General features: G+C 47.2%; 1 protein-coding gene across 1 annotated transcript in view; it reads left to right on the plus strand.

Moving 5' to 3' along the window:
• Positions 1-21416, plus strand: part of LOC115320125 (neprilysin-1-like) — a 96866-nt gene that overhangs the window by 67819 nt on the left and 7631 nt on the right. The gene's annotated exons all lie outside the window — the stretch shown is intronic.

The following is a 21416-nucleotide window of genomic DNA, read 5'->3' on the forward strand; positions in this document are numbered from 1 at the left end:
CTCAGATCTGAAGGTATTTAAAAAAATGGCTTGGACACATATTGCAGTAATGAATTAGTTATCGTATTTGTATTAAAATGTATGTTAAACTACGACCATGACTGGTCATTTGCTATTTAGTTTGTAAGGGTTTTGGCTTTGTTGTTTTATTTTGTTGAAAAAGATCCTTCCTCTTCGATAGAAAAATTAAAAAAAAAAAAAAATGACATCGACTAGATTTCGGTCCTCAACCAAAGATTCTCTGTATATTCCTCATTAAGGCTTAAGTACACCAGCTGTAAAAGAAGAAAACCTGACCAAAAACTGTCAGGAGCGCCATAAACGCTTACTCGTTCCTGAAGGCTTTACTCCGGGGGAATGTTCAGACCATGATATGATTTGTACTTAAGAGCAGGCTTGTCGCATTACATGGCTCACCGACCAGTATTAGCCAATTTAGGTCCCGATTCTAGCGTAGTTCCTCTTGATTCTTTCGAAGAAAAGAAACCTAGCTGTACAACCTCAATAACCGCCATCTCATTTGCTTTGTCAGGTTTTCTGGGCATAATTGATTCACAATGCGAAGAAGTTAGTATAGTTTTTGAAAACAAAAAATCCCCTGTAGAGTGTGCTGCTTTTATTGAAAGTCACGGCCAACACGTTCGGGACTTGGCCGCCGGGATATTAATGGCGGTTTGCAAAGCTAAACTGAGCTGTTTTAGATGCGGAGCATCTCTTGCTGGGGTCTATGTCCCGCGGCGTCGTAGTCCGCACTCACACTACGCATGCGCAACTCTCCTCCTTCCCTCTCTCCAACAGCTGTGCGTTACTCTCTCCGCTCTCTCTCTCTTACCAGCTGCGTGCACTTCGCGTGCGTTCGCTTCTACTCACACCGCGCGCGCATGCGCAACTCTCCTCCTCTAGTCTCCTCTCCTTCAAGTGTGAATATAAACAGCGGTAGCGCGCTGCGCGCTTTCGGGGAGGAAGTGGCCGAGTGGGCTAACGCGTCTCGGCTCGGAGCGTGGAGCGAAAGCTTCCGCTGGGAACCTCCTGGGTTCGATCCCCGCCGCCCCCGCCCGTTTCGACCTGGATGAGTTTCGTACCGGCACGTGTTCGTGTGATCACTACTGCGTGATGCACGTTAAAAACCCCAGGTTAGCGGTTGTACTGCACTGGCTAAATTTCTCATCTACAGCTAAGAGACCGATTACCCGTTGTGGCGCATCTCCATCAAGGCTGTATAAACATAAAGAGCAAACCAATTTTTTTCTGCGCGCGTTCAGTTCACCGCTGTTGACTCCACTTCACTCCGTTCTTCCGATGAAGTGTGATGGAAGCAACAGTCCCGTCAGTTAGTGGGTTGGCGCAAGCAAGCGTCAGCACCACCCCACAAACTAACAGCAACGCTACGTCCACTGAAGACAAAGCTGCGCAGCGAAGGGCACGCGACGCTGAGCGCAAACGCTTGAAGCAAGCGGCAGACCCTGAACTACGGCAACGAGAAGCGGCGTTCTTTCGTCAACGTCGAGCGGCGGATGCTGAACTACGACAACGTGAAGCAGCGGCGGTTCGAGAACGTCGAGCAGCAGAACCTGAGGTTCGGGACCGTGAAGTTCAATAACGATCCGCGATGCTCCGCATCACCCCATGGTTCCCCTCGGGAAGATGGTGTAATTTTTTTTTCCTTTACATTAATAAGTTGAGAGGCGTCAAATGTAGTAATGGTTGCCTTATCATTTATTTCGCCAACCTAATCCACTTAGTGGGAGAGTCAATTGTATGACGTCTTGGTGTAAATTTCTAGATGATTAATGATAGTGTTCGAGCACTGTTCTTCATACGGGATAAAAATTGAGACGTTCTGCCCGAGGGTTAGGAAAGAAGAATCTCTTTTCTTCTTTTTATTACAAAATCCTCACGCCGGCACCTGTTCACACAAACAGGCACCCTCCCTGGTCTAGGAACTGGGCTGCTACCAGTGCTCGGTGTTGTAGCGCACGGAGTCTGCTGACAGGCTGTAACAGCTATGGCTCTCTATAGTAAAACGCGGAGTATGACGGACAAGGCAAATAGGATCATTAATTCCTTGGAAAGTCTTTTATTTTATTATTCAGAAATAGTTTTATAAGCGTATTGTTTTCAAGTTAAAAATAAGTGATTTTGGAACCGTGTCTTCCTCTTTAACCATATCTAATTAGTGCTTATGAATATGCTAGTTGGTTACTAATGATTTTAATATTGGAACCTGTATATCGTGTTGTCTCTCTCGTCTTAGTGTAGTTTTTGTAAACCTTTGCCGTGCAGTAAATGAATGAATATATTAATTTTCCTGACTTCATAGTTATCTTATTTGATTTTTCATACGCGTTTTTTTTTTTTTTTTGCGTTCCCGAGTTTATTAGCCGTGACATTTCACTTGTCCGTCTTTCATCGCATACCACAAAAATAAAACCACCTTCCGTTTCGATCGCTCCCATCACCCCATCACAAACCCTAACCTGTAGCCAAATGCTTTCACTAACCATTCCTGGGATGATGTATGACCTATTTGAGCGTTTATTTATTGTTATATAATTTTTATTGTTCAAATGTCGCAGTTTTACTACCGGTTTTTTGTATCTTCTTTCTCCCTTCGCATTGCCTTCGGGCACTGAGGGTGCATTTAATATATGAATAATTTAATATAAGCTGTACCGCCATTTGGTGTGCGTTTTTCAGAGACAGTAAGCTAAGTTTTATTTCACGCACATTCCTTGAAAATCCGTTACGAGAAATCACCTTTCTAACATAAGTCTATCTGAGTGTACTGGTGTGCTTCAGGTGCAGGGTTGGACAGGGAGAGGTAATCGCATGTGCGGTACATCACGCTGTTACGCACGCAAGAGTGGTCGCTTGCACTCCTCGCAAAGATACACTTACACAGATGCACGCCCCCGTGCATTCACACACAAAACGGAAACATTTGCATATAAATGTAAGCTGAAGATTGAACAGCAGAAACCTTGACTTACCTATAAACTGATGCTCGTGAAGAGCAACCCACTCCCAGAAGCAATAAAGCGCATAAAAAAACATGTATACAAGATGCCACATACTGTAAAAGAAAAACTCTAACCAAGAAATAATTTGGATCCTGGCGTTTCAAGGCCGATTCGGCCCCCTGTTTACGGGTGACTGTTTCCCGTTCTTCTCCTCGTGTTGCAAATTGTCCAATGTTGTTGGCTTCTTTAAAGCCGTCGTTGTTTCTGCACCTGTGTTGTGGTTCGTAAAGCCCCGCGTGACGCACCGCAAACCGGACACGAAGGCGCTTGAAAGTGTCCCAGCTGACCGGTCGGCATTATTTTCGGTGTTTTGAATGCGCCAGGACTCTAAAAAAAAGGCGTCTTCGCCAGTTTCTTTCCGTGCAGAAGATAGAGCAGTTGTTGAATTCGATCTTGTGACTCTCTTTCTGCACGTGTTTTGCCAGCGCGCTACCTTGCACGTTATTCTTTTTGACGATATTGTGATGCTGGCGTGGACGTTCCGGGAAGTTTATAGTTCCCCCAACGTAGGAGGCGGCGCAGTCACCACAAGGAATCCTGTAGACGAGTTCCTGAGCCTTTTTTTAGGGGGACGACCCTTAGGAAGAGAGAAGAGGCGTCCAATGGAGGACACTGTCTTATGTGTCACACTGACGCCGTATTTTCGTGAAACGGATGCGAGAGTCTCGCTTATGTCCAGAAGCTGGCAAATCTCGTCGATGGAGAGGCAAGTCTTCTCGGAGAGTTCAGTGTCGGACGACAGTGCCGTTCTCGCTACAAACACCGCAAAGAGGCACGGACACACTTGTATATAGAGATACCACGTCGAAGGACATGAGACGTTCGTCATCCTGCAGTTGGAGACCGGAGGTGAGCTCGATAAGTGGCCGGAGTTCTGCAAGTACGTGTTTGTGTTCCCCGTGAGTGGTGACAGCAACCAATGATGGTAGTTTGATAACGTACGTTCAAAACACCGAAAATAACGTCAACCGGTCGACTGGGACACTTCCAAGTGCCTACGTGTCCGGTTTGCAGTGCGTCACGCGGGGTGCTAGGGACCATAACACACGTGCGGAAAAAACAGCCACTTCAAAGAAGCTAACAACACCGGGCGATTTGCAAGACGACGAAAATAACGAAAACAGCCACCCGTGAACAAGGGGCCGAACTGGCCTTGAAGCGTCGGGCTCGGCATTATTTTGTGGTTTGAGTTTTCCTTTTACATTAATTGTCATTCATAGCCAGGTGCATGCCCACCGAAAGGTGGACATCCATCTTTTAGTAGATGCTTTCGGTATTGGCATCCTGAACCTTTCGTTTCAAGATGCCAAAACATGCGTTCGCGTTTTTTGGTGTAATGCTTACTGATATTTTGATCTGCTCAATTTTCACAATAGATAGAACCTCCGCCATCTCCGCATCCAATAGCGTCCCATCGTTTCCGTGACGTCGCGGCCAACGCGCGAGGAGGGTCTTGCCTTTCTGTACATATTAGCTTAACTTTCGGCTTTGACTTAGCATTGTGGACGCCACGAGAGGGAAATTAGAGTTTTCCCCCTCCGATGGAAACAAATACGACGTTAGGGGATTAGTTTCCAACTCCGATGGATACAAAAGCTGCTTTCAGGGGCTCGGCCGGTTCCCCTCCGATGAATGCAAAGGCCGCTTTCTTCAAAAGTGGGATCGGAGACAAGTTGGCATCGCTCTGTATACCCAATATCTATCCATTGGAGTGGAACAAGGAGCGTTTCCTGTGAACTCTTCTTTCGAATGCGGACGGATCTGAAACGGGCGCATCACGCTTGTGGGAGGAGCTTCTCCCACCTTCTTGACTTGTAACCGACTATAGTATGAAGGAAAATGATAATGACGCAGACAAACGTACTCCTCGTTGTAGAACAGTATTATTAGAGGAACGCGCAGAACAAAAAGTTTGCTTAAGTGTCGCTAAACTATAGGGCCACTGCGTGTGCTCCCGTGTGCATCCGAATTAAACACATGCAGTTATGGACGCCCTCCAATAAATGTTAAGTATTGTTTTCTTGTCAACTTGACTGTGTTTGTCGCTTCGCCCTTATTTTACGTTTGAAGGAGAAAAGGCTTTCTGGCGTGTGGTTAAGGACAAGATTTATGTGGCTACTCCTCCGTATTCGCTTTTTTATTTAGCCACTATATTGTATTAAAAGTAATCCTTTACATCTTTTGTGGCACTAGCATAAGCAAGAAATAGCCGATATTTTTCTTCCTCATTGAGTGTTTCAAAAACGCCCGGAGAGCGCCGAGCGCCGTATCATCGCCCCGTAGCAAATATCTGATAAGTTTCGGGCATTAGCCGATAAAGCGAAAACACAAATCGCGAATAAAGAAACGCAAAGATAATAAAGCCATGTCATGCATTTTCTAAAGAGGCAGTGACAGGGTATTAATAAAACAACCGTGGGTGAGCAGGCAAGCTGGCGATAGTTAATCAAGATGTTTAAAACCCGTGACTTTGGTGAGGAAAAGTTGAAAACTAGAGACGAAGAAGGAAAGACACAGGAGAAGGTGTCTCGAACGCAACTAAATCGTTTATTTTCTCTCGCTATTCATATACTCCCGATAAACACTGGCACCAACGTTCACAATTTACAAATCGGTGCATTGTGAACGAAGTGTATTTCCGGGAGAGGAGTTGCTGGTGTCAATTTGGGATATATAAGTAAGGAGAAAAAATAAACGATTTAGTTGCTTTTCAACACCCCCACCTAGAATACTCAAAACCTCCGCATCTCCTGCTCTCCCATCTAGAAAAGTCATAACAGTCGGATCGCGCTAACTCGGCTGTTGGGCCCAAGTCCGACCTTCGACGTGCTGATTGAACACGAGCACCGGCCGAACACTGACGCAGCACTCGTGACCAATCACAGGCCTCCATCGATCTGACTGTGATGACGGTGCTGAGGCCTTCTGCTTATCTAGGTCATGTTGGTTTTCTCCTGTGCCCTTTTCAACTTCAAAGTTTCCTATCTTTCGTTCACCACAGTCTCAATTTTTAAGCTTCATGATTATTGCATTTATGCTCACCGATAGTTTTATTAAAGCATGACCTAAAAAACCCAACTGACCAGAACAAAATTTACGGCACGAAATTCGTTTTCCTTCCGCCCGAAAACAGCCGGCCGAGAATCGGCCGGTTTCAGTGGCGCTTACTGTGTTTTTCATGATTACTTGGAATTCAAACTATGCATGCCAAACATATTCAAAGTCGTGCGTAATCTAAGACACACATTCAGTAATAAAAATAGAAAATAATATAAGCCCCATATTTGTGGCATCCAAAAAAAATCCTAATATTTTTGTAAAAACAATTGTTGCACAGATCACAGAAGTGCATGTAATGCGTATGTGCTCCGTGTTTACTGAGCCTGTATTTCATCATGCTTAGCTACTAAGGCAGTCTCAACATGGCGACGTACCGCGGCCTGAATGACGCAATGGCGGTGAACGAGAGACCAACGTTGTGAAGGACGTGCAGTCGCTACGTCTTAACTGTCGTGGGTGGTACCAGCCAATCGATTTTTAAGCGTATGAACATCGAGCGGAAGGGATATAGGGGAAAATCAATCGCACGACAAACGTTGCACGCAACTTCATGTCGCGCGTTGCAATGTTACTTCTGCCCTTACAGAAATGTCATATCTGGACTTATATTAAAAAATACAGATATGGATATATAAGGAATTGGGCAGATATGGCCAGATATGCATACTCAGGCCATATCTGGACTAATAAAGCCATATCTGCCCAATTCCTTATATACCCATATCTGCCCAATTCCTTACATAACCATATCTGCCCAATTCCTTATATGCGATATCTGGACTGCTTTATAGGATCCCTTGTTTGGGCCTGGGAAATAGGGTATCCACCCCATAAAAAGCAATTTTCATGTGATGCTCCTTCTAGCATCACATGAAAATTATTGCCATGGGGCAGGTACCATACTTTCCAGGTCCAGACATGGGATCATATAATGCATTTCTATGAATATCCACATAATATACATTTTACTGCTATCCCACACTGCCAAACGCGTGTTTACGTAGATATATCTACAGAATAGACCACTGACCAGTCCTTATTGGTCTGGTTGGGAAACTGTCGTTCCGACAAATATGTATGCTACAAATATAGAATGCAGGCGATCGCTAGCTCGGAAACATTGTAACGTATTATTCGACGTCGGAAAGTAAACAGCCCTTTGATGGGATTGGTTGTCGAAGGAGCAGACGGAGAATATGGTTTGCAAAAAAAGTTTTATTTATAAAAGCGCAAAAACTCTAAACAAGTACTTCCCCCATTCAAGAAAAAATGGTAAGAAACAAAACTCTAATATAGCACGGACAAACATTAAAATGGACTAAAAATGTAATAGCACAAAGACACCTATTAAAGTAAAACAAACGGAAGGCAACAATTAAGCTGTAAACTATACGAAAGTTTCAAAGTCGTTGATTCCTACTCACACAGTCACAGTCCTGATTCAACTCTCCGGTCGAGCACCGCAGTTTTGACAAGGGCTTGCTTGCTAGCCTCGTCGTTCAAGTCCTTTCTTCGACCGTGTGATGTTCGAAGCCCCCAGTCGCTCCTCGCTGGCGTTGTTTTTCCGTTTGGTCGCCAAATCTTCCTGTGTGATAAACACGTCACACATGCACACAGACAACGTTGTTCGCCGCGGAAGCAATACAAGATGAAAAGGCTATTACTGCTCCTTGAACACGACGAGGTCACCACTGTTTCCCGGACTAGGAAATGACGAGGGCATCATCAGTAAACTAAAACATCATAAAAATAAAAAAATAAAAAATTGAACACATAAGAAACAAAAACAAAAGGACTAAATCATGAGAAAAAAATGAAATAACGAACAAAGAAGTAAAAAGAATAAAAACACGACGGACTAGCCTCATTTGTTCAGTTAACAATGACGTTTAATTCTGATAAAAAAATATTCCTGCTGCGCTAAAGATTACCAATATGGTGTGTAAACTAGGCCACCTTGAGCAGAGCAGGAATATTTGTGATCATAATCAAATGTCATTGCGAACTCAAAGTGTGGCTGCCTGCGTAAGTCCTTCGTATTACTATTCTTCTGAATTCCGTGTTCATTATTGTGGCTGTTTGGGACCAGGCGGAACTTGGTGGTGCTTTTTCCATTCTGGTCTTAGTTCGAACAGCTTCCCACCCATTGAAAAACCCACTAGCTTCTCTACATAACACCACTCCTAAAAAAAAAATTGTGTGTATGTTTATACAGTCAGAAGTTAGCTTGCCTCAGTGGGCGCCCGCTGTCTCAGCTGTAGAGTAGTTTAGGCAGCGCGGTACAACCGCTAGCCTGGGGTCTTTAACGCGCACCACGCAGTAGTGATACACAACCGCACGCCGGTATGATGCTCATCCAGATCGAAACGGGCAGGGGCGAGATCCACTCCTTCTCCTTGCTTCCCTTGAGGCACTGACAAATAAAAATCAAAGGGTGGGTCAATTGTGTTAACGCAATATACTTCAAACACGTAGCATGAGTGCTGGCAAGATATTCGCTGCCTTGAATCTAGATAAGCTTGTAAATTTACATGCTAAATAACAAGTAACTTAAAAGCTGAAATATATTTCGGTGGAACTACAAAAACCGAAGACTATCTCTGCAAATATAGTGCTATCTAGTATACCATAATTGAGTAGAATCGGATTACAGCGTTCCCCTCACAAAGACGGGAGCGAAACAAGTATCGACTCTGCCGTGCCACTACAACAGAAACAATGGTATTGTGATCTCGTGGAGATCAGAGTTCGAAAAAATTGTGACAGGCTTTGGCACGACAAATATGCCAATGTCATTATTCATTTTTGCATATTCTACGGTGACAGTGCAGGGAAACAATCACACACCAGATGCTCAGAAAGACAAGCACACGCGCTGAACGTATAACTCTTGTGTATTCGACTAATATAGATACCAAAAACTGGCGAGACACTACTTTAATTGAGGACATGCATGTACATTTCCCTAGAAGCTTGTAATTAATACTTCAAAGCCTAAAAAAAAAAAAAAAAACACCAGTAGGAAGAGAAAAAAATACTTCACCATATAAAGCAGCCTGAGTGTTTCTGGAGGTGTGAAATTCGTTACACGTACGTTGGATCATATGAAACACGCGTACTGCAAATGATCTTTAGAGCTCGACATTTCGCGAGGAATAAATGCCAGCGTAAAAATTATTTCGCGGGCACAAATTCTTGCGATCGGAAGTGGTATGCTATGCATTAATCACCACGGGGTAAATTCATCGAGGCACCAATTTTTGGCAATTTTTTAACTGCGAAAATGAAGGCGTCTGCAGACTACTGGGGCGGCGAAAGCTACGGACTTGCTCGATCAATCAATCGCTGTTTTTTTCGGGTCCAGCTCTCAGCAGGCAAGTACGGAGAGTGGCATCGGCGATGGAGGGGCACCGCGCTCTTCCAGACATTCTAGCTGATCAGTAAACAATACGGCGGAGGGAGGAAATCAACCCCCCCCCCCCCCCCCCCCCCCCCCCATCCGTCTCCCAAAGAGTTCCGCCGCAACTGATCGACCTTAACCGCTCATTCACACTGACCGCTCGTTCACACTGGAAGCGGATCCGCGTTCGCAAAGCGGTTGCGAACGCACCTGATGTCATCGAGTGTGCGTGCAATTGTACTGGATCTTTACACAACCGCGTTCGCAACCGCTTTGCGAACGCGGATCCGCTTCCAGTGTGAATGAGCGGTGACAGCGGATCCGCGTTCGCAAAGCGGTTGCGAACGCGGCTGCATAAAGATCCAGTACAATTGCACGCGCACTCGATGATATCAAGTGCGCGTGCGATTGTACTGAATCATTATACAACCGCGTTCGCAACCGCTTTGCGAACGCGGATCCGCTTCCAGTGTGAATGAGCGGTAAGCGAGTAGACAGCCTCTGCATCGAGGAAAAAAGAAAAACAGCCTCGCATAACACCATCCGCGCACAATTAGTAATACTGGTAAAAGCGAGCAATCTACAGACAATAACAAGCCTTTTGAACGCAGGAAATAATCTAGCCCAAACGAACAAAACACGAACTTACTTCGATCCTGTGCCATGATCTTGGCTGTTGAGCAGATTTGACGTAGTTCCACGTCCCACAGTCGCTTCGGTCTTCGTCGGACACATTTGAAACGAAGGCAAACTCCACGCATCACCACTAATCGGGTAATTGGACCGTTAGCCGGCCGTGATCACAGGCATTCAAACGATTCAAACGCACACGGCCGGCAAAACGTACGAAAGAGAGGCCGTTGCTTCGATGGCATTGTATTCGTATCTTCAACACGTTTGAAATAAAACGATCAGCAAACTGCATTATAAAACTCATAAAAGACACAGCAATATTAAATTATTTCGCATGCCAATTTTGCGACAATATTATGAATAAGTGCTGAACATGTTGCAAAAAAATAAATACGAAACTAAGCCTGCAATGATGAGAGGCTAATTCAGCAGACGTGCAACCTTCTAGAAAGGGAGGGGAGGTCATCCTTGCGGCGATAGCGTAGTGCGTTGACGCTCTGGGTTTCTGAGCTGGTGGTCGTTGGTTCGAACCGCGGTAAGCGCTATTTGTTTTCTTACACTGTTTTTTAATTTTAAATGTTTTTTCTCAGCTTTTCGTATTCGTTCTTATTATTTTTAATATTTTTTCTCACCTTTTTGTATTTTGTTTTATTTTATTTCGTAATATTTTATATTATTTTGTATTATTTTGTATTATTTTAAATATTTTTTCTCACCTCTTTGTATTAGTTTTTATTTTAAATATTTTTTCTCATCTTTTTGTATTACTTTTTATTATTTATATTTTTCTCTCACCATTTTAAAATTGTTTTTATTATTTTAAATTTTTTTTTCACCTTTGTGTATTAGTTATTTATATTTTAAATATTTTCTATCTGTATGCTGCCGTCGGCACCATTCTTCGGGGTAACAATCACGCAGAAGGTGAAAATAAAAAGTGCGAGCCCACATTTGAATTGATGCAATTCAGAAACCCTGTCCCTCTTGTTTTGCCGGTATGATTCGCTCCCTCCGTGCTAATAGGTGGGTCAGTGTAGTAGGCAAACAGCGCAAGTCCTTTCAACGAAGAAATGCAATTAATAATAATGGGTACATTTAGAGAAAAATGGGAAAATGTAAGTGATAAAACTGCCACAGTGATGAAGCCAAAGTTTGTCATGAAAGCGGTCCATCTTCACCCACTATTGAAACAAAAATACCGCCATTTTAAGGCAGTAATTTAGTTGAGCTCATAGCTCATAAGCACGTTTCTTAATTTTCTGACTTCCGGAAAGTAGTAAAGTAGTATTTAATTTTGTTATGGTAGATCAGCGCTATTCCCCGCGTGCCGCCAGGTCTTACTTATACAGGTTGCGCTCCGCAGTTTTACTTATTGTTAGGCCTAAACACTTTTTTTATTCCTGAGATTCAAGTACAGCGCGGATAATTAAACTAGCTTTCAGAAATGCTATCGTTCGGCATTGTGACATTTATTTTTCGTAGTGTCAAGGGGTCACATTCACAAACCCAGCAGTGTGTACATCCAGAACGCATTGGTGTTTGTCGTTTTTTTGAGTAAAGAAAAAAAGTTTTTATATTCGCGTTCCTCTGGTACGGTATGTCGTATAACATCCCATACAAAAATGGTCTATGGTTGTCTATGGAAATTTATATGGCTGTTTATCACCCCCTATGGCCCTCTATGGTCGGCCATAGAAATCCATAAAGACAGCTACAGCCAGCTATAGAAAAATCTATGGCCCTGTGTCTAAAGACTGGGAACCAATACATTTTCTTTACCCGCTTATAGATAATTCTATGGACACAAGTCTAAAGACTGGGAACCAATAAATTGTCTTTAACCCTCTATAGAAAATTTTATGGCCCAGAGTCTAAAGACTGGGAACCAATAAAATTGCTTTAGCCGCCTATAGAATATTATATGGCCCCATTTCTAAAGACAGCGAACCAAGAAATGTTTTTTACCCGCCTATAAAAAATCCTTTGGCCCCGAGTTTAAATACTGGAAACCAATTATTGGTCTTTACTCGTCTATAGAAAAATTTATGGCCCCGAGTCTAAAGGCCAAGAACCAATACATTTTCTTTCCACGCCTATAGAAAATCACTACCGGCGCTTACTTTTGAGTAAAAACACTCCACGTTAGAAAATTAAATCAATACTAAATTTTTGTAATGGAGGTGACAAACCATGACCCAAGATATGTTCTCTGCTGTTGCAACGAGTCGTGAAAATTAGTAATATCGTTTGTTTGAAGAAGCCATTAAAATATTTGTGCCACAATTAAAATTATTTATTACCCCCCAAAAGTGAAAATAAATTACAATGGCGCCGAACACTGCAACCAAGCAATAGCTTGATTGCAATCTTCAGCACCAGTGTACTGCATGTCATCACTGCATTGTCAACGTGATTCATCAAACTTATTAAAAAGATAATCAATAAATTTTAGTTAATTAGCCTAATGATCTACATTTGCTTTTTTCAGGGTGTCGAATTAAGAGATGGGGGCTATTTCAAGAGACAATTCAAATAATGTATTAAGTACGAGTAATATTTTCTCCGCCTCTCCGTGTTTTTGAGACAAATGATGGGTCACCGGGAAAGTCGGATTCAAAAATTAGACTGCTATATATACAGCTAGTGCGAACATAGCATACGTTCGTACTAAATGTATAAATGGCAGTCCGGTGTTGCTGCGTTGTTGCTGTTCTGTGGGGTAGTGTTCTGCTTGTGTTGTGTGTACTCTGTGTGTTCAGATATGTATGTATATCTACCATGTAGCGTTCACAAGTTTGGGGAACTTGAAGTAAATTTTTTTAGAGTTTGCTGGCTAAAGAGAGCCATAGGATAAGCCATAGAGGAGTCTTTAGCCAACCATTAGAAAAGCTAAAGAGCGCTATGGCTGGACAGCGATAGGGCCATAGACAAAGCTAAAGAGCCCCATAAAGGCGACCATAAGAAATGCTAAAGACAGCCATAGAAAATTCTTTAGCTAATTGGGCCAAATAGCTAAAGCCGACCATACAAAGAATTTTCTATAGCCGACCATAGGACATTTTTGTATGGGATAAGCTATTAAAGAGACAGATACCGTTTGGCCTATGTGAACATTTAAAATATTTCTCTTAGATGATCGTTTTATATGGTAACTACCACATAAAACAGTCAATTCCTGCCTGAAATAGCATATTTTCACACTAGATTAAAATCACCATTAAAATGACCTCTCAGGAGATTTATGTACCTCTCGTAGCGTCATAAGCAATAAACACATCTCTTACTTTTCTAGTTCCTGGAAAGTAATGTTTATTATTGTTTTGTAGCTCAAAGCGCGTGCTCAATCATGCCACGTCTTTTTTTTTTTTTTTCATTCGAGGCTCCGCTATACCGTTTTTATTTTTTTATCAGAGCCAAACACCTGCGTATAACGCCAGACCTTAAGTATAGTACATCTAATTAAACTAACTCCCTGAAAAAAGTGTCGTTCGGCGTTGTAAAATTTCATTTTCGTGGCGTAGGGGGTCAGGTTCTCAAATCCTGGAATGCAAATTTTCCTCACGGCGTTGTTTTTTTTTTGTTTTTTTTTCGCGTTTTCGCGATAAAACACGTCAGCCTTGCCATGGTGGGATCAAATACGCCAGCGTCGGCAGTCATTTACGAAGGATCGATCAACGGGAACATTTCCACTCGCTACATATGAATCGCCGCAATTCGTCGGAATCTCAATGACGTGACTGCATTGTAAAAAAAGGCAGAAAAAAAATAGAACGATGCCGGTCAGTAAACGGAAGTTCCCGGGGCTCGCCAGCCTGCAAACAGCAAAGCGCCAATGCCGGCCAGTCATTGAACTTCCATGTAAAACTGCCCATCAAAGACAGGAAAATCCCGATGCCGGCCAGTTACTGAACTTCCAAGTAAATACTGGCCATCAAAGACAGTAAAATACCGGTGCCGGCCAGTTACTGAATTTCCGTAAATACCGGCCATCAAAGACAGCATAATACCGATGCCAGCCAGTTACTGGAACCTCCAAGGAAAGACTAGCCAGCAAAGACAGCAAAAACCCGACGCCGGCCAGTCACTGTAACTTCTACGGTTGGACTGGCCAATGAGCAAGACGAAATTCCGACGCCGGCCGGGGCCGGTAGCTCCCCGGTGCCCATGGCCAGGCTCTGCCATCCTGTTACCATGGGCGGGCCGGCGTAGTCCCGATACCGGCCGACGCAGAGTGCTACCTGCATCTACACGTTGACTGGCACCATATAGTGCCATATACAGGAGTATCAGGCATCCTATACTGTCATATATGGCAGCCACTGGCACCATATATGACTTTATCTGCCAATATATATCGTCATATATGGTGTCACCTTACCATATCTGCCCTGATTTCAGCCCTTGTATGGCAATATATGACCGTATATGTCTACTTATATGCCCATATACGGCCCTATATCAAATATATCTGGGTCATATATGACATTTCTGTAAGGGTGGTAGCACTCTTTTCCTCTACATTGCTCCCTTATCCTCGGTACACCCCGTCCAAATGTCACTACCATGAGCTTCCGTACTCATGTTTCGGTTTCGGTTTCAAAAAGCTTAGTTTCTTTTTTTTTCTTTAATAAAACATATTTTGGGTCACACTGAGGTCCAGCGACCTTCGCTGGACCTCATCGTTCCCGTATGGAAATCTTTTATATGGGGCATATCTGGCCACATCAAACATTATATGATTATATACGGCCTATATACAGTCTTATCTGGCATATATACAGCTTTATCTGGCGAATATAAAGCCTTATCTGTAATATATACAGCCTAATCTGGTGTATATACAGATTTATCTGGCATTTATACAGCCTTATCTGGCGTATATACAGCTTTATCTGGAGTATATACAGCTTTATCTGGCGGAGGGTTTTCAATATATTAAAAAGTTAAAAAAAGTTAAAAACATTTTTTGTTAGCAGACTGTGAATGACTCATTGATCGCGAGCTAAATATTTGCACAAATGAAACCAAACTTCAGCTTTGGCAAGCTTAAGTTTGAGATTGTTTGTGCTAATTTGCACGAGGATTTCAATGTAGCTTAATTATTTCAAAGTGTTAACATTACGCCCGAATAGACAATTTGCTAAATCCCGCAAGCACTTCGGCCCGTACTCGAGGAATCATGGGGACGGTGTTTCTTCAGCTGCCTAGTGATCGAAAATTACGACCAATTCTATGGTTACAGTTTTGATTGCAATTCGGAGTCACCTTGAACAAGTGTCTTATGGAACCCAAGTACCTGTCATACCACTTTTAAAATGTCCCGCCAATGTCAGTACTGTGCACTCTGTCCAACCTTCTACCTGGATGAGCTGCAGACATATCTTTTACATTATCATTTTCGTACAACTTCAAAGACGCTGATGTTGAGTTAGGAGCGCTAAACATGCTATAAACAGATCCGCTCAATCCAAGCTAAATCCAGGTTTTGATTGTCGTGATTTTTCGGCTTTTAAGTAATTCCTGCTAAAACAACAATCACGAGAATGTCAATATTGTAAGAGATTTCGGCGGCTCAGCCTGTTTGAAGGTTGGACAGAATGCACAGTGTCATAAACGCTGCCATTGACGAAAATTTGTAAAAGTGATATGACAGGTCCTTGAGCCCTATGGGGCGCTTCTTCAGGGTGACTACGAATTACGCTCGAAACAGTGGAACCGTGGAATTGGTCAAAACTAGCGGTCACTAGGCAGCTGAAACATCTCGTCGCTGTTCCTGAGTTCTTGGTTTCCTGGCTGCATCTCGTCCGGGGCCTGCGTTCTGCGGTCCCTGGCTACGTGTCGTCGAGCGCCCCGGCGAGGGTGCGAACCGCCATGGCGGCCGCGTCGACGGAATCTTCTCCCCCGCCGAAAGCGCACGCTTTCGACGTTGTCGTGCCAGTAGGCACATCGGCGGACGATCTCATTGATGGGATATCCGCCATTGTGGGGCTGCCCGAAATTTTCTCGGCGCAGCACCTAGGAGGTACAAACTTCCAAGTCGTCGTCAACACCCGTGCAGCCGCCCTCAAGCTTCGTGAGGCCGGCAGCGTCTCCATCGCCAACCTGTCAGTCCCCATCGTGCCGACGGGTCCGCAGGTGACGAATGTGACTTGCCTCTTCCTGCCGACGTTTGTGCGCAACGACCAGCTCGTACAAGCCCTGGCCCCGTACGGCAAAGTTATCGACGTCTCCTACGCAACCTACCACCGAACGGCGACTGTGAAAACAGGAACCCGCTTCATCCGCATGGAGATGAAGGAGGCTAACCCCCTGCCCAACCTCCTGCGCGTCGCCGGACATCGTGCTACTTTTGACTACCGCGGCCTGAAGCGCGTATGCCGACGCTGCAGGCAGGAGGGCCACGTCCGGGCACAGTGTACGACGGGCTACTGCGACCGCTGCGGTGTCTTCGGGCACCCAACCGAGGGCTGCACTGCCAACTGTGGACGCTGCGGTGGAACCCACGCGACTGTGGACTGCACGGCCAAGAGAAGCTACTCCTCCATGGTCACCGGAAACTACGCCACCGATTTCCCGGCCCTGGACCTAGGAAACGCGACCCGTCCCATCGCCCCCGAAGCTCCGGCCGTACCAACCGTCTCCACCGTCGCCCCTCCGTCACCACCTGACGCCGCAGCCGCGGCCGCACCACCGCCTCTTCCGTCGCCGCCCCCACCCGCCCCACCTGAGCCAAGCCCGACCGGCTCGGGGGTGACTTCAGCCGAAGCGACGGACTCTGCCCGAACCGCCGCGGTTATTGTCGGCGACACCACCTATGCAGCGTGGAGCCAAGCGTCGGGTGATGGCGAGGTGTCCAGCGACACCAACCACCTCGTCATCGACGAGAACCCCGCTCCAGGTGGCCCCGCAGAGACACCGACCGACAGTATGGATACGACCACAACTGAAACACCGGAGTCCGACTCGAACCGACTAACGCACGAGGACTCCAAGCGTCCCCTCAGGAGCAGCGGTTCCCGCTCAACTGACAGTGGGGGCCCACGAGCCACGTGCCCCAAGAAACCGCGAAAGTCCTCCCCCCCGCGTCGGGACCCCTCTCCAGCATCGTCCGACAGCTCCACGTTTTAAGCAACACGCCGGCGTCCCTATCCCCCTTTTTACTTTATACTGGCCACACTTCGCATATTATCCCTGAATGTGCGGGGCTTTCGAAACCCAACGAAGCAAACTGAAGTGATGCATTTCGCGAGGATGCAGAACTGCGATCTTCTGTGCTTACAAGACACCAACTTTGCCCGCTTCCGTGACGTTGCGAATTTCGAATCCCGGTTTTCTGTGACTGCTTTTTTTTCTTACGCGCCGCGCCGCGCGACGGGCGTGGGCGTGGTTGTCTGCAATCGCAGTCTGCTGCGCAATGCCACTTATCTTTTTGATACGGAGGTAAGGACTCTTCGTTTGGACTTTTTCTTCGGTGAACGGAAATTTCGCCTCGTCACTGTCTACGCACCAACTGTATCGACCTTCCAGCACGAGTACTTCCGCAGCCTGGACGTGCATCTACTCGACGCGGGCCCGTGCTTTTTGGTCGGCGACTTCAATTGCGTTCTGGACTCTAACGCCGACGTTCGGGGTCCTGGTCAGGGTCGCTCAACCTGGTCCGCCCGTGAACTTCGGCGGCTTGTGAGGCACTTCGACCTCGTAGACGGATGGTCCTTACTGCATGGATCCACCCACCAGTCGACGTGGAACAGAGGGGCTTCGGGAAGTCGCATAGACCGGCTGTACTTGCCTAGCACGCTATCTGCCGCGCTACAGACCTGTACTGCGGTGGACTTCCCGTCGTGCCCAGAAGAGATTTCCGATCACCGTCCGCTACTTATCAAGTTCTGCTTCGACTCTGCCGTCGCACGCTCCCCACGTCCGTGGCGTCTGGATTCCAGGATCCTCCACGACGAGACCACGCGCCGCACGCTAGGCAACCTGGTCAAGGAGTCGCTAGTGGGCGTGCGCCCAGAGCCGGCGTCTTGGGACCGCCTAAAAGGTCAATGGCAAAGCTTCAGCACTCTGATGGGACGGCACCTCCGCGAACGGCATCGAGGGCTTCTACAAGACACTATCCTCCGAATCCGTATCGTCCGCCGAGGGGGCGCCTTGACCCCCTTCATGAGGGCGTACCTCGACCAGCTGCATAGACGCTATGAACGATACCTTCGGTGGGACTCCACCGCGGCTACTGTCTTGCAGGCCCAGGGGAGCCCGTCGGTCCACCCAGAGGTACTGCGCTACACCCATCGCACAAGCCTACAAGCCTTTGAAAGACAGCAGACGCCCTCCGCATCGGGGTCGCCCGGCCACCTTGACAATGGTCGCTTCGCAGCCCACTTCCGATCGCTGGCCCAGTCGGACGCGCCGGTTGATCGCTATTCGGTGTCCTCGCACCCTCTCCTCAGCGGCCTCCCCTAGATCTCCGCCGAGGATGACGCGGGCCTGCGGCGGCCCCCGTCCGCGACTGAGCTGTGGAACGTTTTGAAGCGGATGAAGAACGGCTCCGCACCAGGACCGGACGGTCTCCGAGCGGAGTTCTACCGCACGTTCTGGCACATTCTCGGTAACTTCTTTACCGCTGTCGTGCGGGTCTACTTTGAAGACCTCCTCCTACCGCCATCCTTTCGGCAGGGACGGATCGTACTCATCCCCAAGGAGGGTGGTGACCATGCCGACCCAGGGGCATGGCGCCCGATAACGTTGTTAAACAGTGACTACAAGCTCCTCGCGGCGACCCTAGCCTCGCGTCTGCAAACTTTCCTACCGGAGCTAGTAAACCCCCGACAGACGTGCTCGGTGTCGGGCCGCAGCATACATACTTTGACGACTCTCACTCGCGACATCCTGGAGTTCACACGCTCCCGACGGGCGAACGGGCTTCTCGTGTCGTTGGACCAAGCCAAGGCGTTCGACCGCGTTGAGCACCAATACCTGCTCGGTGTTCTCGACGGGTTTGGCTTCTCCTCCGAGAGTGCTCAGCTGTTCGCAGCCTTGTACAGTGACTTGCGGAGTGACTTGTTCCTGAATGGCTCCTTAGTGGCACGCTTTCCGGTAACGCGAGGAGTTCGGCAGGGGTGCCCGCTGTCCCCGGTACTTTTCGTCCTCAGCTTAGAGCCCTTCCTGGTTGGAGTCGACAGGCACCCCAGCATAAGCGGACTTGCTCTACCTGGGTCCGGGGAGCTTCGCGTCTCGGCGTATGCGGACGACGTGACCCTCTACCTGCGCGACGAAGACAGCCTGGTGAAGGCCCTCCGACTCTTCGACGAGTACGCGTGCCTCTCCGGCGCACGGTTGAACCCTGAAAAAAGCAAATCCCTCTGTATCGGGGCTCCCCCCACGTGCCCGCCATCTCTGCCGCGAGCCCAGTCCGTTACCATTCTTGGAATCTCGTACGACGCCTCCGGCGTGGCTCCGGAGACCTGGTCCAACCTGCGTCAAGAGATCATAGAGAAGGCCGCTGAGGCTGGCCATTACGACTTCCCCATGGCTGTGCGGCGGTACCTTGTTCAGACGGTTTTCTGCGGAAGGTTGTGGCATGTGGCCCGCGTAGCCCTCCCGCCGCGCCCCTTCATCCTCCAAGTGCGCTCGGCGTTGTTTACCTTCTTCTGGAACAACCGCACAGAACTCGTGAGGCGCTCCCGCTTATGCCTCCCCCGCTGTGAAGGAGGGTGGAGCTTTCCGTGCATCGAGCTGGCAGCGCCCCTACTGGCCCTGAAGACAACCCTGGCAATCCTCGACGACCACGACAACCCAGCACGGCCACTCACGCTCTACTTCCTCGGCGCCAATAACCGTCTTTTGGGAGACTCTCTTCCGAGCCCTCTTCGGCCCCGAGCGGAGACGACCCCTGCATTTTACAGGTCTACCGCGGATCTCTTCGACAATCTCAGCGTCCACGTGTCACGAGAGGAGATACTCGAGGCCCCGGCGTCTAGGCTTGTTGAACACCTAGTGGTGGCAGACCAACCCCCGCCGCCGCCGGGCACGGTGCAGCCGTACTCGTGGCTGGCACTGACGTCGTCCACGCTGCCGGACCACGTGCGCGACTTTGAATGGTTAAAGGTTTGGGGTGTCCTCCCAACAAAAGACAGGCTTTTCCGCTGGGGAGTGGTACGGGACGCACAGTGCGTCAATTGTGGTGCAATAGAAACAAACGCGCACGTCGTGAGAGAGTGTGTACCGGCGAGGGACCTATGGCGCGTAATACAGCGCTCGTTTCGAGGTCTCGGGGTGGACGTATACGTCACACAAGGCCGTTGCCCGCGGGGCGCCTTTGCGCTGCTACTAGTGGCAATATGTGAGTGGGTGCTGTGGCGAAACCGTTGTGTCGCGACGGCCCAGCGACAACGACGCCGCGCGTTGTGGCCGCTGTTGTGGGACATCCGAAAAGAACTCACCGCCTACCTGGACGACCAGCGGTTCTCCCTTGGCGAACAAGAGTTCCTCCGCCGGTGGTCGTGCCGCTACCTTTGTGTGGTGAGGGGTCGCGTCATGATCAACTTTTTACTGTTTAATGGGCCTTAAACTCTAGTTGATACTACAGACCAGTCCCCCGCGAGACCGTTGAATATGTTTGTTGCGTGCAGCGAGCGTGCATTTTTGTGGAATAAAATTTTCTGAACAGCCGAAGGATCACCGTTTCCATAATTCCTCGAGCGCGGGACGGGGCACTTGGGAAAATTGTTGAAGTGCTGATTTCAGGCTTGTGTCCTTTAGATATGCCTGGCCAGATCTGGAATTTCCTTTCTTAGCCAGATCTGGGATTTCCATACCTGGCCAGGGTTATCAGGCTATATCTGGCATTATGAGGCTACATCTGGCAGATATACCGTATCAGGTTTTATGTGGCCAACTTTTGATATGGCCATATCTGAAATCCTCATATCTGGCCAGATATGAATTGTTTGTAAGGGTTACTTCAGAGCGCAGAGTATACTCCGTTAAACCTTATGTTGTACCGCAGCGAAGGCTAGAAGCGCGAGCTCATAGCGTTGGCAACTGCCCTTGGTGCACAAGAGTTCGCGCCGCCGAGGTGTGCCATAGAGCAAGGAGCTCGCGCTTGTAGCCTTTCCTGCGGTACAACACAAAGTGAAACAGAGCATAGTTGGGCACAAAAGTTATCATCATCATCATTCCACGGGGTTGCAGCTTCGGTCTGGGTAGGAAATGAAAAATTTCGTATTGTAACATAAATATTTGACAAAAAAAATTTTTAGACGAACGTAATTTTTGAGACGTATTTATCCTAACCAGGCAGA

This window comes from Ixodes scapularis, unplaced genomic scaffold (genome assembly GCF_016920785.2).
Source record: "Ixodes scapularis isolate PalLabHiFi unplaced genomic scaffold, ASM1692078v2 PGA_scaffold1__304_contigs__length_218370807, whole genome shotgun sequence".
Taxonomy (NCBI): domain Eukaryota; kingdom Metazoa; phylum Arthropoda; class Arachnida; order Ixodida; family Ixodidae; genus Ixodes; species Ixodes scapularis.